This window comes from Myotis lucifugus, unplaced genomic scaffold (assembly GCF_000147115.1).
Source record: "Myotis lucifugus unplaced genomic scaffold, Myoluc2.0 scaffold_213, whole genome shotgun sequence".
In the NCBI taxonomy this organism is placed as follows: Eukaryota; Metazoa; Chordata; class Mammalia; order Chiroptera; family Vespertilionidae; genus Myotis; species Myotis lucifugus.
The window spans coordinates 233,623-249,193 of NW_005871261.1; the positions used below are offsets into that span (position 1 = coordinate 233,623).

Genomic DNA, 15,571 nt, shown 5'->3' on the forward strand with positions numbered 1-15,571 from the left:
CATGAGAGAGAGGGGAGAGAGAGAGAGAGAGAAAGAGAGAGAGGGAGAGGGCACATGAAGGGTGGAGAGGAATAGGCAGAACGTGTGTTTGGAGAAAGGGAATCTGCAAAGGGAATGATGTGTGGGTGGTAAGTGGGTGCAGGTTGAGTGTGCAGGGGTGTGAGTAGGTATGTGCAGGCATGTGCACAGGTATGCTTAGGCATATGGGTAGGCATGTGCAGGGAGAATGTGAAGGCTTGGTGTGCAACAAGCGTGTGTGTGCCCATTAGGAGCAATTGAAGGCACTCTCTATATGAAAAAGGCCACGGTGACATGCTCCATTTGCTCCCAGGGGGACAAATGTCCGTCATAGCCCTGACCCCAAAGGTTCCCAGCCTAGGAAGGTTCCCCCTCCCCCATTAAACCTCCCCAGGATCTGCCCAGCTGGCCTGCCTCACTCCTTCCTTCCTGTAGCAAGTCAAAGAGGGGCCCTCACTGAATACAGAAAGGGCCCAGTGCTTTGTATTAGCATCTGAGGGCAGCCAGGCCTGGGGAGGCTCTAGACAGTTTGAAATGTCTACTCTCTCCCTGGCCCCGTTTCAGAATCCCGAGGGCAGAGGGCTGGTCTCCCTTCACATGACCTGGGTTTAAACTGAGGACACAGCCCACAGGGACCCTGGGGGAGGGGAGAGAACAGAGGAGGAACACACAAAGCTAGAAGGAAAGAGAGCACAATGGAAGCTTCTCCCACTGAGCAGGGCTCAGGGTCAATGCTGGGGCAGGTTCCCAGGACAGACCCCCCTGCCCGCAGCCCTCACAAGGCCCACGGCGGCTGGGCCAGTTCCTCCCTCGGCTCGGCAGGACCTGGGGCCTCAGACAGAGCAACTGGTTCCTCCAACAGAGCAATGCTCTTCTTTGTGCAGAGCAGACGCAGTGTTCACCTCAGTATCCCCGGCGCCTGAGCCAGGCCTCGGATACCGCAGGTGCTCAATAAATGTACGGAGCCCTACACCGACACATCCACCCAGCCGCTCCTTCTGCAGCAGGCGTAGACTTGAAGGAGTTGCAAGGAAGAAGAGGGATGGGGGAGGCAAGCGGCAGGAACCACAGTGTGATCTGTTAACAGTGGGAGAGGAGAGAGAATGAATTCATTTCCTCCCTGAAGTAATTTGCCTGTAAATATTCACAAACCACGTAATTTCTCTCAGCCTTCCCATTAAAAAGAAACGCATAAATAAACCAGCCTACCCAGGGGCTCTGCACACAGACCGCTGTTTCTGTCCTAAAATACCAGGGTGACTACATTTATTTAGCTGTAACCACTCCTCTACCCCCAAAGAGTCCCAGAAGGTGTCTGGAAGTGGCTCACCTACAGAGCCAGGGGGTGGCTTGGCAGAAGCCAGTGCCGGTCACTCAGGAGCTGAAGTAGCTTTGCCTGCAAGGCCCCAGGAGTAGCTGACCCAGCATCCCAGAGGCCGAACAGGTGGCCTCGCTGGCCAGGGTTTGGCTTGGCAAACTGTCCCCCCCGCCCCCAGCACGACTTCCCGTTGGAGGGTCCAGAGGTCACACACAGATAGGCCTCTGTGCTCCAAGTGGAGCCCTTGATAAGGAGAAAAACAAATGCCTTCTTAAACGCTAGAAACGCATGACGTACAGAGGAGCGATTTGAAGCCAGCATCCCCTGGGCAGGGTCTCTGTCAGGGCAGGAGTCTTCCACTCAGTGACCAGGGCCCCTCAGAAGTTACCCAGGGTCCTCTCGGTGTCCTTCCCTGAGCACCCCAGGAAGGGTAAACATCAGTCAGACAGGGGCAGGAAGCAGACTCAAGAGATTAGGGGGGGGTCTCTATCTCCCTCCCCAGACTGACCGTGCAAACTCTGGGGGCACCAACAGGGAGCTCAGGCCCTGAGCCCAATCCCGCTAACATGCTGGGGATATGAACACATCCAGGAAAGCGTGTTAACCTGGACTCAACCAAGTCCTAGACAGTGATGGCGAACCTTTTGAGCTCGGCGTGTCAGCATTTTGAAAAACCCTAACTTAACTCTGGTGCCGTGTCACATATAGAAATTTTTTGATATTTGCAACCATGGTAAAACAAAGATGTATATTTTTGATATTTATTTTATATATTTAAATGCCATTTAACAAAGAAAAATCAACCACAAAAATGAGTTCGCGTGTCACCTCTGACACACGTGTCATAGGTTCGCCATCACTGTCCTAGGATGACAACGGCAAATAAAAGAGTAAAAGTGTAAAACACTTGCCCCAAGACAAGCTCTCTTGCTTTGAATCATCATGGCATCCCTAGGAGGCATGTTACTATTATTATCCCCATCATATAGATGGGAAAACTGAGATCCAGGAATGTAGTTGCACAGGGAGCATGGAACAGAGTCAGGATTAAACCCAGACATTCTGGCTCTAGGTCTGTATGCAAAACCACTAGTGTATGGAGGAGGGGAGGCAGGAACGTGGGAAGAAGAGGGATGCAGGGCCCCAGACCACGGCACATTTGATTTTGTCAGGGGAGAGAGTATGTGTGTGCCATTTTTCTTTTCAATATACGAAGGCCCTGATGTGCAGCCCACTCACATCATTACCTCACTTAATCTCAGCAAAGCATGTCAAGGAAAGGTTATTATGCCCAATTCACGGGTGAAGAAACTGAGGCTCACATAGCTTAATGGTCTTCTCCCAGCTAGCCAGTGAGAGCCAGGATTGGAGTCTGGGCCAACTCACCACCGTGGGCCACCTCTGCTGGCTTCAGGTCGAGCTCCTCCACCAGTCAGAGAGTGACTTGGGGCAGGTCCTTCACTAGCTGGACCTCAGTTTCCACATCTGTAAAGTGGTCCCTTCCTGAGCCCCACCCAGGGTAGCTGGAAAGACAGGAGGAGGCAGTGAATAAGAACCATGGCAAAGCACACAGCCTACGCCACAGGCTCTAAAGCGTGAGAACCGGCCGTACCCAGAGGACTGACATTTCCAACCGTGCGCCCGACGCCCCACAGGATGCCTCGCCAGCAAAGAGATTCAATTATGGTCATTATGGTGCACTCAGGAAAACCAGGGAGCAGGCTAATACATTTTAGAAAGATTTGCAGCAACAGAGGTTGGATCAAAACGAGTCTGCTCCTTAACCCTCAGTTAAGCAGAAAATCCATTTAACCACAAGGCAACACTGTCTTCCTCGTCTCCAGTCAATCGCTTTTTTTTTTACTGTCTTCCAGTTAGATTCATGTTTTTATCACCCTGAAGCTGCCTTAGAATGAAAAATAAGTTCATTGATGGAGATAAAGATGTGGGGTGGGGAGCCTCTGTGGGTTTGCAGCCCCTGGACCAACACCCTCGAACCTTTGCTCCCTCTACTCCAAGGACAATCTGCTTAGATCCATCACTGCCAAAGTGGCTTTGGAGAAAGCAGCGTGAGGGGCCCAAGAGGGAGTGCTAATTCACCTCCCGCAGGGAGCAAGCCCAACATCTACAGTCATTGGAAGCTCACAGAAAGAGGCTGGGGAAGGGATGTGCTTAGGGGGACCATCGGGGCTAGACCCCATGACCTGCCACAGAGCAGGGGAGATCGGCGTGGTCAGAGAGGCACAATCAAGAGAAGGGAGAGATTCAAGTGAGGGAGGGTGCTCCCCACAAAATGAGAAAGAAGACACATCAACCAGATAGCGTTCTCTGTCCTTAAACAAAGCAGCATTGATACACACCTGCAAAGAGACACTCTCCGGACAGGGAATGGTTGGATGAAATACCGTACAGGATGCTCAGTGAAGTTTAAAGTTCAGATAAACAACAAATAATTTTTTATTTGTATTGGCGTGCCGAGGGTGGGACTCACACGGCATGGGACTTCCACTAAAAAATTGCTCATAGTCTACACGAAGTTCAAGTTTCACCGGGGTGTCTGTGGTTTAATTGACTAGACCTGGCTCCTCCTCCCAGAGGCACGCATCTAGCAGAGGAGACAAGCTGCACATCCCCTGGCCCGCGCTTCCCAGGAAGGTCCCGCACAGCTGCGATGCAGGACGGTGAGCAGAGAAAAGCAGGAAGCCAAACTGCACGGACCTTCTGGAGGCAGCTCTGCTGAATGTGCGCCTGAGCGGGAACAAAAGCAGGAAACGAGTGGGCCTCCTGTCCGGAGAGGGGGACTGAATGACTTCTTCTTCCTCTAATCCAAGCTGTCTGCAACGTTGTTCTATTGTCTTCATAGTCGAAGCGTACACACGCACACAAAACTGTCAACTTTTCTTATCTTTGAGCAAATCAGGTTTCCTATCAGATTTGGAGCTCGCTGAAGCCAGGGACTGGGATTTTTTAATCTTGGTATCCCAAAGGATGCTCAGGGAATGAGGGAGGGAGGAAGAAAGAAGAGAGAGGGAAAGAAGAGGTGGAGAAAGAGAGTAAAGAAAAACCAGTCGGTACAAATGCCAAGAGTTGGGAAATCCCAGCTGGAAAGTGACTTCTGAGGGTCACGGGCCGTCCCGGCTGGAGGAACCGCTGTCACCCTGAGTCTCCTCGCTACTCCTGGTTGGGGTGGCCCCTGCGGTCATGGGCCGGGGTGGTATGTGGACAGCAGGCAGCTCAAAGCCCAGCCTCTGTCCTGAGGTCCCCTGCTCCCTAGTCCTCTGCAGAGAGCCACCACCCAGCCAGGGGACACACTGCAGGATGCAGGACAGGCCTGGGAGCTCCCCGAGCCAGAGAGCAGATTCTGCACCTCCTGCTCCGCCCGGCCCGCTCCTAGGGACATGCCTGCCTCTTGGTGCAAGTTCAGTTTAAACAGATGCGTGTTCCTAAGAAGCCTTGTCTTTGAGGTCTGGAAGCAAATCTCAGCTCCAAAGGGACATTTCCTACCGAAAAGGCTCTGCAGGGAGTCGGGGCAGAAATAAAAACCAAAGCCCTGGGTCCTTATCTCCTGGTATTTATGAGGTTTTTTATAGGACGGCTGCCTCCAAGGACTGCATGGCCGAAAGGAAGGAGAGAGAAGGCGAGGCGGGCATCCCACTGAGCAAGGCTGGACGTGTCCCCAGGAGGGGTGCAGCCTCACATCCACCAGGGCACACTGTCACCCTGAGGATGAAGCTTTCAGTGCCCGACTCTCTGTAACGCTAGGCACTGTACCCAGACGGCATTCATAACTAGAGCCATCAGGAACCGGAGCCAAATACCTACCAACTGAGGGTCCCCTGGACACCACGCTCTGTGCTGCCGCCGCCTCAGCCTAGACTAGACCCCTACAAAGCCCTTCTACACCTATCCCACCTGGAAGCTACCTGGTCACACTGTAGGACCAGCCACAGGTCTCCTCTTCAGGATCTTCTGTGTACCTTCCGCCCCTCCCCTACCCCCAGCAACAACCCACTTGGAAACACCTCTGTATTGGTTGGGTAGTGGGAGTAATCTGTAGGCCATAGGGGATGAATTGTCTGTAGATAATTAAAAAGCAAACAAAACAAAACAAAACATGAAAAGCTGACAATTCTAAACAATGTCAGTGATAAAACACTCTGCCTTAAAAAAATCTTTTGTCGCTCTAAGTTCTTAACAATTGCTATAGTCGCTGATGAGTTTTAATATGTATGTAAGCTTCAAATGAATGCACTGCTATACCTTAATCTTTAATAAACATGGTGCTTACAGGGCAGTTAGTTCAGAGAACATCCACTTATCCAGCCAGACCCAATACGAGCTGATTCTGCTACACACGTTCATCTCCGTGTGGAGAATAAGGATACAGGATCCCTGGAGTTCTCTGTAGCCAGTTCCCATCTCCAGCCCCGATGCCACTTGATATTCCCCCACTTACACAGTAGATCTGCACTAAGCCATGATACACTGTGGTTATGAGGACAGGAAACAGAAACTGGATTACTGTCCTTGCACAATTTACAATAGCTAAGATTTGGAAACAGCCAAAGTGCCCATCAGCAGATGAGTGGATTAGAAAACTGTGGTACATCTACACAATGGATACTATGTTGCTGTAAAAAAGAAGGAATTCGTACCATTTGCAACAGCATGGATGGAACTGGAGAGCATCATGCTAAGCGAAATAAGCCAGTCAGAGAAAGACAAATATCACATGATCTCACTCATTTGTGAAATAAAATGATCATAAACTGATGAACAAAAATAGAACCAGAGACATAGAAGCATCAAACAGACTGTCCAACCTATGAGGGAAGGCGGGGGAGGAGGGGGTAAGAGATCAACCAAAGGACTTGTATGCATACATATGAGCATAACCAATGGATACAGACAGTAGAGGGTGAGGGTATATGCTGAGGGGTGGGAGTGGCTGGGGAGCGGTCAATGGGGGGGAAAAGGAGACTTATGTAATACTTTAAACAATAAAGAATTTAAATTATAAAAAAGGATAATAAAAGGATACTACGATTAATTCTATGCCCATAAATTACTAACCTAGATAAAATAGATTAATTCCTTGAAAGATACAATCTGCCAAAACTCACACAAGACGAAATAGGCAATCTGAACAGGCCTGTGTCTATTAAATAAATTGAATCAATGATTAATAACCTTTTAAAACAGAAAGCATCAGGCCCATTTAGGTTCACTGGTGAATTCTACCAAACACCTAGGTAAGAAATTATACTAACTCTCCACAATCTCTTCTAGAAGATATGAACAGAAAGAGTATTTAATAACTCATTCTAGGAGGCCAGCATTACCCTAATACCAAAACCAGACAAAGAAAACTATAGGCCAATATCTCTCATTAACATGGATACAAAAATCCTCAAGAAAGTAATAGCAAATCAAATCCAGCAATATATAAAGAGAATTATAGACCAGAGCCAGGGAATTTATCCCAGGTATCCAAGGCTGGTTTAGCATTCAAAAGTCAATTAAAGTAGCCCATCACATCAACAGGCTAAAGAAGAAAAGATCACATGATTACATTAGTAGATGCAGAAGAAGCATTTGAAAAAATCCAACATCCATTCATGATTTTTTAAAAACTTGGCAATCCAAGAATAGAGGGGGATTTCCTTCACTTGATAAAGAACATCTGCAAAGAACATACCGATAACACCATACTTGTGGTGAGAAAACAAGAGCTCTCCCACTAAGAGCAGGAACAAGGCAAGGATGTCCCCTCTCACCACTGCTTTTCAACATTGTACTGGGAGCCCTGGCTAATACAATACGACAAAGTTTTCTTTTGATTATTGAGAAGGAAGCTTTTTTTTTTTACAGGTTTGCTTTTTTTTTTTTACAAATTGGAAAGGAAGAAATAAAACTGTCTTTGTTCACAGATACCCTGATTCTGTAGAAAATCTTTTAAAAATGTGATAATAAACTCATGGAACTAATAAGCATTTATAGCAAAGCAAGGTTGCAGAATACAAGGTTAATATACAAAAATCAATTGCTTCCTATATACCAGCAATGAGCAAGTAGAATCTGAATTTAAAACACAATACCATTTCCATGAGCACCAAAAGAAATAAAATATTTAGGTATAAATGTAACAAAATATTCACAAGATCTATATGAGGAAAGCTAGAAAACTATGATGAAAGACATTGAAGGAGAAGTAAATAATTGGATCGACATTCCATAGTCATGGATAGGAAGACTCGATATTGTCAATATGTCAGTTTCTTCCAATGTGATCTACAGATTCAATGCAAGCTCAAACAAAATCTCAGCCAGTTGTTTTGCAAATATTGACAAACTGATTCTAAAATTTATGTGGAGAGGCAGAAGACCCAGAATAGTCAACACAATACTGAAGAAGAACAAAGCTGGAGGATTGACACTACCTGACTTTAAGACTTGCTAAAAGTGACATTAATCAAGACAGTGGGTGGTTGTGAAATAGTAAATAAATCAGTGAACCAGAACAGAGAGCCCAGAAATAGACCCACATAAATATAGTCACCTGATCTTTGACTAAGGAACAAAGGTAATGCAAAGGAGAAGAGGTAGTCTTTTCAACAAATGGTGCTGGAACAACCAGAGCTCCATATGCAAAAGAGTGAATTTAGACACCGATCTTACAATCCTTGCAAAAATGCACTCAAAATGGATCACAAACCTAAATGTCAAACTCAAAACTCTAAAATTCCTAGAAGACAACACAGAAGAAAAATCTAGATGACTTTTTGTATGGCAATAACTTTTTTTAGATACAACACCAAAGGTATTATCTATTTAAAAAAAACGATAAGCTGAACTTAATTAAAATTTTTAAAACGATGCTCTTAGAAAGACACTGTTAAGAGGAGACAAAGAGTTGGAGAAAATATTTGCAAAAGATATATAGGTAAAGGACTGTTATCCAAAATAGCAAAGAACTCTTCAAACTGAGCAATCAGTAAATGAACAACAGATTAAGAAATGACAAAAGACCTGAACAGACAAGTCACCAAAGATATACAGATGGAAAACAAGCATGTAAGAAAGAAGATGCTCAACATCATATGTCATTAGGAAATTGCAAATTAAAACAATAACGCGATACCACTACAAGCGATTAGGATGGCCAAAATCCAAAACACTGACAACACTACATGCTGGGAGGATGTGGAGCAGCAGGAACTCTCATACACTACTAGTGGGAATGCAAATGGTACAGCCACTTGGGAAGATAGATTGGCAGTTTCCCTCAAAATTAAACATACTTTTACCATATGACCCAGCAATCGCGCTTCTTGGTATTTACCCAAATGAGTTGAAAACGTATGTCCACAAAAAACCTGTGCACAGATATTTATAGCAGCTTTATTCATAATTGCCAAAACTTGGAAGCAGCCCAGATGTCCTTCAGGAGATGAATTGATAAATAAACCATAGCACACCCAGACAATGGAATATTATTCAGCTTTAAAAAGAAATGAGCTTAGCGGCATGATTCACAATAGCTAAACCGTGAAACAAAAGTGTCCATTGATGATGAGTGGATAAGCAAAATGTAGTTAGGCACATACAAAAAAAGGAAGAAAATTCTGATCTATGCTACAACATGAATGAAACTTGAGGACATTATGCTAAGTGAAATAAACCAGTCACACACAAAACAAATACTATAGGGTTCCACCTATATAAGGTACTCAGAGTAACAAAAATCATGGGCACAGAAAGTATACTGGTGGTTACCAGGAGCTGGGGAAAGAGGGGGACAGGGAGTTATTATTTAATGGGTGTAGGGTTAGTTTTGCAAGATAAAAAGAGTTCTAGAGATGAATAGCGGTGACAGTTGTACAACAATGTGAATGCACTTAATACTAACGAATTGTACTCTTAAAAGTGGCTAAGACAGTAAATTTTATGGATATATATTTCACCACAATAAAGAAAAATGGAAAAAGAAAAGAGCTATCAAGTCATGAAAAGATGTGGAGGAAACAAATATATATTACTAAGTGAAAGAAGCCGATCGTAAAAGGCAGCATATTATATTATTCCAACTCTATGACATTTTGGAAAAGGCAAAATTATGAAGACAGTAAAAAGATCAGTGATTGCCAGGGCTTAGGAGGGAGGGAAGAAAGAATTGGCGGAGCACAGAGGATCTTCAGGGCAGTGAAACTTCTGTATGATACTCTGTTTGTGGGTACATGTCATTATACATTTGTCAAAGCCCATTGAAGGCACAACACCAACAGTGAACCTGGGATGGGCTTTGGGTGATAATGATGTGTCACCGTAGGTTCACCGATTGCAATACATGTCCCACTGTGGTGCGATGTCAGGAGTGGGGAGGCCCTAGGTGTGTGTATGGGGGGAGACGATGGTGACTCTGCACTTTCCCCTCAGTGTTGCTGTGAACCTAAAACTGCTCTTGAAAATAAGTTGATTATTTTTTTTAAAAAGGCCTGAGTCCAGAGCCCAGTCTCCTTCCTTGATCCCACAGTGCCTTCCTTTTCTAACACGGCCCTGCCCAGCAGCCTCCCGACGGGGCACCATAACAGTGCCCCATCCTCCTCTGAAAATCGGTAGATGCTTATCCATTCATCATCAACGGACACTTGCTTCACGGTTTAGCTATTGTGAATGCCCCAGAAAGGGAGGCACCTCGGCAAGTCCCCAAACCCAGGGAATGGCATGGGTCATTCTTCTCCCATCAGCAGCTCTGGGCAGGTAACAAACTACCACGGCTAACAACACTGCCGGCAGATCTGGACTCGCTCCTGAATTCCAGGACTATTCATCAAAGTATTATTTTACACTTTTAACTAATAAGAGAAGCAGCTGGGAGCGGCCAAGTGACCACCAGTCGGGAAGACTGGCAGACTAGGCCCACCTCTGCCATTCACAGCCATGTGGCCCCCTCCAATGCTGACATGGCATCTGCACCTGGGGTCTTCCTCCCTCTCTGCCCTACCTGGTGGGTGTTTGAAAATTCAGCTGTGATTCACACTGTGTATATATGTCATTATTTTAAAACAACAAAGAAAAGCCTCTTAGGCGGGCTTTCTGCTAAGTTTTGCTGCATAAACAGAAAAGCAATCATTTGCTCACTCTTTAGATGGCGGAAAGGAAGACTTCTTCTTATCTCTCCATGATGTCAAGGAGGTCACCCCACACGGTGATGGGTCTGCCTGGCCTTGCTCTCCCAGCCACCCATGCCAGGGAGACAGGGCATCCCCGAGGGGACACTCCACCGACTTGGCCTCCTAGAAGGACCAACAGGTATGTGGCCCTGGGATGAACCTTCCTGAGTAAATGTAAAACAACTTGAAAAAGAAAAGAAGGAAAGGGTTTGGGATGGAAAAGGGCCAAGAAGGGAGAAAAGGACCAGGGAGCTGCCACGCGTCCCATGTGGACGTGAGGCTGGCCTGAGGCCAGAAGCTCTGGCAGACATTGGGCTGAGTGAGCAGGAAATGGGTGGTGAGAACCTGTCATCCTGTCCCCTCGCATACGTGTTCCAGACAGAGAACGAGGGGGAAGCCAGGAAGGCAGATGAGGCCTGGGGGCTGCGGCCCTTCCTGTGCTTAAACTCAGGGCTTGCACCCCACCAGTCAGAATTAGAGAAAACTGAGGGGTGGTGTTCAGATGACAATGGCAATGATAGCCACCGTTTTCTGGAATGTGGATTCCTTCCGAGGCGGTGGACAACATGTTTGACAACCGTCATCTCATTTAATCTTGACCATGAGTCTGCAATTGTCATGACTCTCTTCGTCTAACAGGAGAATAAACTGAGTTCATTTGCCCAAACTAATAACTAGCTAAAAAAAATGGTCCTGAGCTTCATCTAATGCCAAAGCTATGCTCGCCCTCTGGCATCCTCAGAGGGAGGCAGAGGTGACTAGGACCTTCCAGCCAGCAGATGAGAAGGGGGAGGTAGAGATGCTGGAGAACAGCCTGGAGGGAAAGGGGTGATGCAGCCCCACAAGGCAGATTTGGGGTAACTAGATGGAGGGTACAAGAAAATAGATGTCAGCTCAGCACAAGGAGACACTCTGACCCATAGAGACAGCCCAAGACAGCCCCAGGCAGCACAGGCCGCAATGGAGGCCATCAGCCCAAACCCTGGAAGCGGTGAGGCTGATATTGACAACCACCTGGCAAGAACTTTGGGGCGGAGATTCTACCTCGAATTCAGTTGTCTGTAAGCCAGCGGTTCTCAACATGTGGGTCGCGACCCTTTCACAGGGGTCTCCTAAGACCATCGGAAAACACATATATAATTACATATTGTTTTTGTGATTAATCACTATGCTTTAATTATGTTCAATTTGTAACAATGAAATTGGGGGTCACCACAACATGAGGAACTGTATTAAAGGGTCGCGGCATTAGGAAGATTGAGAACCACTGCAAGCCCTTCAGCCTTCATAGAGTGACCCATATGAACCTCCCCCAACCCTCTGCATGCATAGCAGAGAATATTGGTCCTACAGAGACCATGAGGATGCTCAGAGAGGTAGAGCAACTAGCCCAAGGTCACACAGTGGAGCAGAGCTGTGACTGGGACCCAGGTCTTCCTCCAAACCATATTAGGTGTGGGTCGGAGTTTAATCAAGCTCACCTGAAACACTGGCCTCTGTTCTCACCTTTGTCATCTATGAGGCCGCCCCAGAATCAGGGAGGATCAGGATGTCTCCCTCATTCCCCTCTCTCAACTCGATAATGGCCTCTTCACTGCCATGATTGTGGCTTGGCTTTAGGGCTGCATCTTCTCCCCCTGCACTGCCCTGGGTCATCCCAGCAGCCTCCCGACTGGGCACCATAACAGTGCCCCATCCTCCTCTGAAAACCGGTAGTGCTCAACTGTGGAATCACCTAGGGAGCTTTAAAATATATTAATACTCCTCCAAAGTTACACATGAAGCAACAGTACTCAGCACAGCATGGTGCTGGCATTAGTATCTACACATAGACCAATGGAATGGAATTGCAAATCCACAAACAAACCTACATCTATGGCCAACTGATTTTCAATGAGGGGGCCAAGACTATTCAATGGGGGAAAGAATAATCCCTTCCATACGTGGTGCTGGGACAACTGGATAACCACATGCAAAAGTATGAAGTTGGACCCCTATCTCACACCATATACAACAAAAGTTAACTCGAAATGAATCAGGGACCGAAATATAAGATCCCGCTCTCAGATCTCAGCAGGAGGAAGGTCCCGATGCCTCCTAGAAACTGCCTTGGCTCACCAGCTCGGCCCATTGCAGAGGTCTGGCTGGGAGATACAGACACCAGGGACTCCCCTTTTTGCAAAGTCCATGCATAGCCAAGTAGAGAACATGGGAAGAGTGCTACCATGGGCACCCTGGGGTGTCACTGTGGGCATGCAGGATGCTCTATGGACACAGGGGCACTACCATGAGTTCTATGGGGTGATGCTGAGTCCTGTGGGTGCTTCCTGGCCTCTATGCGCCCTGTGGGGAGCCACAGTGCACGTGCTGCCATGGGAAGCCACTGTGGTGCTGTGGGGTGCAGCTATGGGCACACACAGGGTGCTCCGTAGGGGCGCAGGGGTGCCACATGGCCACTGGGGGTGCTGTGGGGTGATATAGCAAGCACACTACCCTTAAGGCAAGAGCCCTGTGTTTGGGTCCTAATAAACTTGCTGCTTTTTAGAGGTGAAACCTAGAGTAATTTACTTCTAGGGACCCCAGTTGTCCTCACCTATAAAAATTGTATTAATACCTGCTTCTTGGGTTGAGGGGAGGATCAGCTATTATCTACAGACAGGGTCCAGGGAAGATCATCAGGGCCAAGTGTAAACCACGGGATAAAGGCTCGGGAAGAACAGTTCATACCCGAGGTGGCCCCCAGCTCTCAGAACCGAGAGCTGACACAACCCAGGTCCCATACTCAGACCTTTTTTAGACCAGGCACGGAAAGAGGTATGTGTCTCCAGGGTAACCCCACTGTTTGGTCATAACACCCAGCTCTCACGTCTCAAGAGCCTGCGCCTCTTCAAAGAGGTCACCTTGGGAGGCCACATTACTCCAGGGGACTGCCATCGCTCAAAGCAAACAGGTATGTCATGCTGGCAGTTTCCTCGCCCTCACAACCACCCAGTGGTTTGCCAAAAACTGAGGCTCTGGGAGATCAAATCACTCGCCTGAAGTCAAACAGCTACTGAGAAGGCGGAGCTGGGACTCCACCAGTCTGACTCCCAAACCCCAGCAAACATTTCCCACAACAGCACATGCCTGTCAGCCTGCGGCCATATGGTTATCTTTGTATTTTTCCTGTGACTCTAACATTGATCTGTTTCCTGGCTAACAACAGGGGTAAGGCTAAATCACTCCACTCCCTGCACAGCTTCCCTGAAGATAACCCAGGAACAATAACACGCTTGATTCTTTTTCATGTACTTAAAGAAATTCTTGGCTAGCATGGCTCAGTGGTTGAGCGTCGACCTATGAACCAGGAGGTCACGGTTCGATTTCCTGTCAGGGTACATGCCTGGGTTTCGGACTCCATACTCAGTGTGGGGCGTCATTGATGATTCTATCTCTTTCTCGCTCTCCCTTCCTTTCTGAAATCAGTAAAAGTATACTTTAAAAAAGGAGATTCTTTCCCTTCGTTCACCCAGGCCCTCAGCTTCCTCTGATTAGAGAAACATCCGTAGCAGAAAGGTCCTGGGGAAGTTAAGCCTTTTCCGACTCACTTCAGAGCCTTCTCCTGAGTAAGAAAGCAATGCAAGATCCAGGCGCTGTGATAAGGCAATAGCTTCCTGTGAGGATAGGGCATCTGCTGCAGGAGGCTTACAATTAAGATTGTGGCCCGACAGCTGGCCAGGCTGGGGCGCTGCAGGGCACAGGCGCTATTGAGGGGGAGAGAGAGCCCACACCGGTGCCAGGCCTCGCCACTCCTCTGAGGCTGTCCACTCGGACCTCAGTCTGGCCCCGCTTTACCTGCCTCGGGGAGCTGGCCAACCTGCCTTGGATTGCAGCTGGGAAAATCCTAGCTGGCCAGCACAGTCCGAAAGTGAGAGGATGAACTGGGAGAGCAGGGGACTCTCAGATCAGTGATGAGGACAGTAACCCAGTGCTTCCCGACCACGGGCACCAGAGGCAACCAAAACTGCAAATGCCATCAGGTGGCTGGTGCAGCCCTCCTCCAAGGGCTCCCTCCCTCCAATCCCTCGGCCCTCACTTCCTGGGTGGACTCAGGAGCAACCCTGACCTGCAGCCCCCTCAACAGGGCAACCAGCCTCATGAGCCCCCACTTGAGCATCAGCCTCTCTCCCCACACATCACACTTGCTCCCCATTCCTGAACAAACATTTGAGGTGGTGACAAGAGTAAAGCGAGCCTTCACCTGCCCTGCATTCCCCAGCAGGAGTGGAGAGCTCTCTCACTCAGGGAGGGCGGGCTTGGAGGGCAGGGAGAGGAGAGGAGATTACACCCTCTTATGTGACTGAGTTGAGATGCCGCTCCACCATGATGCCAAAATCATACCTCTTTCAACTGGTCTTTTCTTTCAGGGGTGGCAGGATTCTCTTGAGGTCTCTCTCTGATGGTGGCTTCAGAAGACACTCTGGAGGGAGGAGAGAGAGAAGTGAGCTTTAAGAAGGTGTGGGTTAGCAGGGCCTGGGGCTTCTGGGGGCCAGCTCAGTCCAGATATGCACCCGCTCTCTGAGTGCATGCTCCCTCCTTGCACCTCTGCAGGTGCAGCAGCCAGACAGGGTCCCCATGGCCAGAAAGACAGAACTCAGCACCCAGCCCCACACAGGTTCCCAGGATGGCGTCCCCAGGGCCTACGGATTGGGGCATATTTTCCGTCTTCTAACATCAGCCCCAGAGCCTGTGCAACGTCCATGTGATGACTTTGAGAGATGCTAATTACAACATCGCATCATGTTTCTTTGCTTCTAGCTAGAATATTATCAACTTGGTGTGGGAACTCCATTTTCCTTAGGCGGAAAAACGGCGCTCTGAGTAATTTTGGAAATGTGAAAGGGAATTAATCATTGCCTCATGAAAGCAGGCTTTGGGGGCAGAACAAACCTTTCAAGGTCTGGAATCCATGAAGAGATAAGTCATAAGAGGAGGGGCTGTTGGTGGTGAAAAAACAGCTCAGCCCCAGAGTGCAGGGGCCAAAGTCCCGCCCCTCCCACTTCCTCTGACCGTATGACTGAGT

At 48.0% G+C, this 15,571-nt stretch overlaps 1 protein-coding gene across 2 annotated transcripts in view; it reads right to left on the minus strand.

The window, feature by feature from the left end:
* TSPAN18 (tetraspanin 18) overlaps positions 1-15,571 on the minus strand; it is a 143,016-nt gene that overhangs the window by 100,908 nt on the left and 26,537 nt on the right. For both annotated transcript variants that reach the window (XM_023761690.1, XM_006097905.3), the window contains exon 2: positions 14,890-14,968. The gene's annotated coding sequence lies outside the window, so the exon portion shown is untranslated. The remainder of the gene's footprint in view (positions 1-14,889; positions 14,969-15,571) is intronic.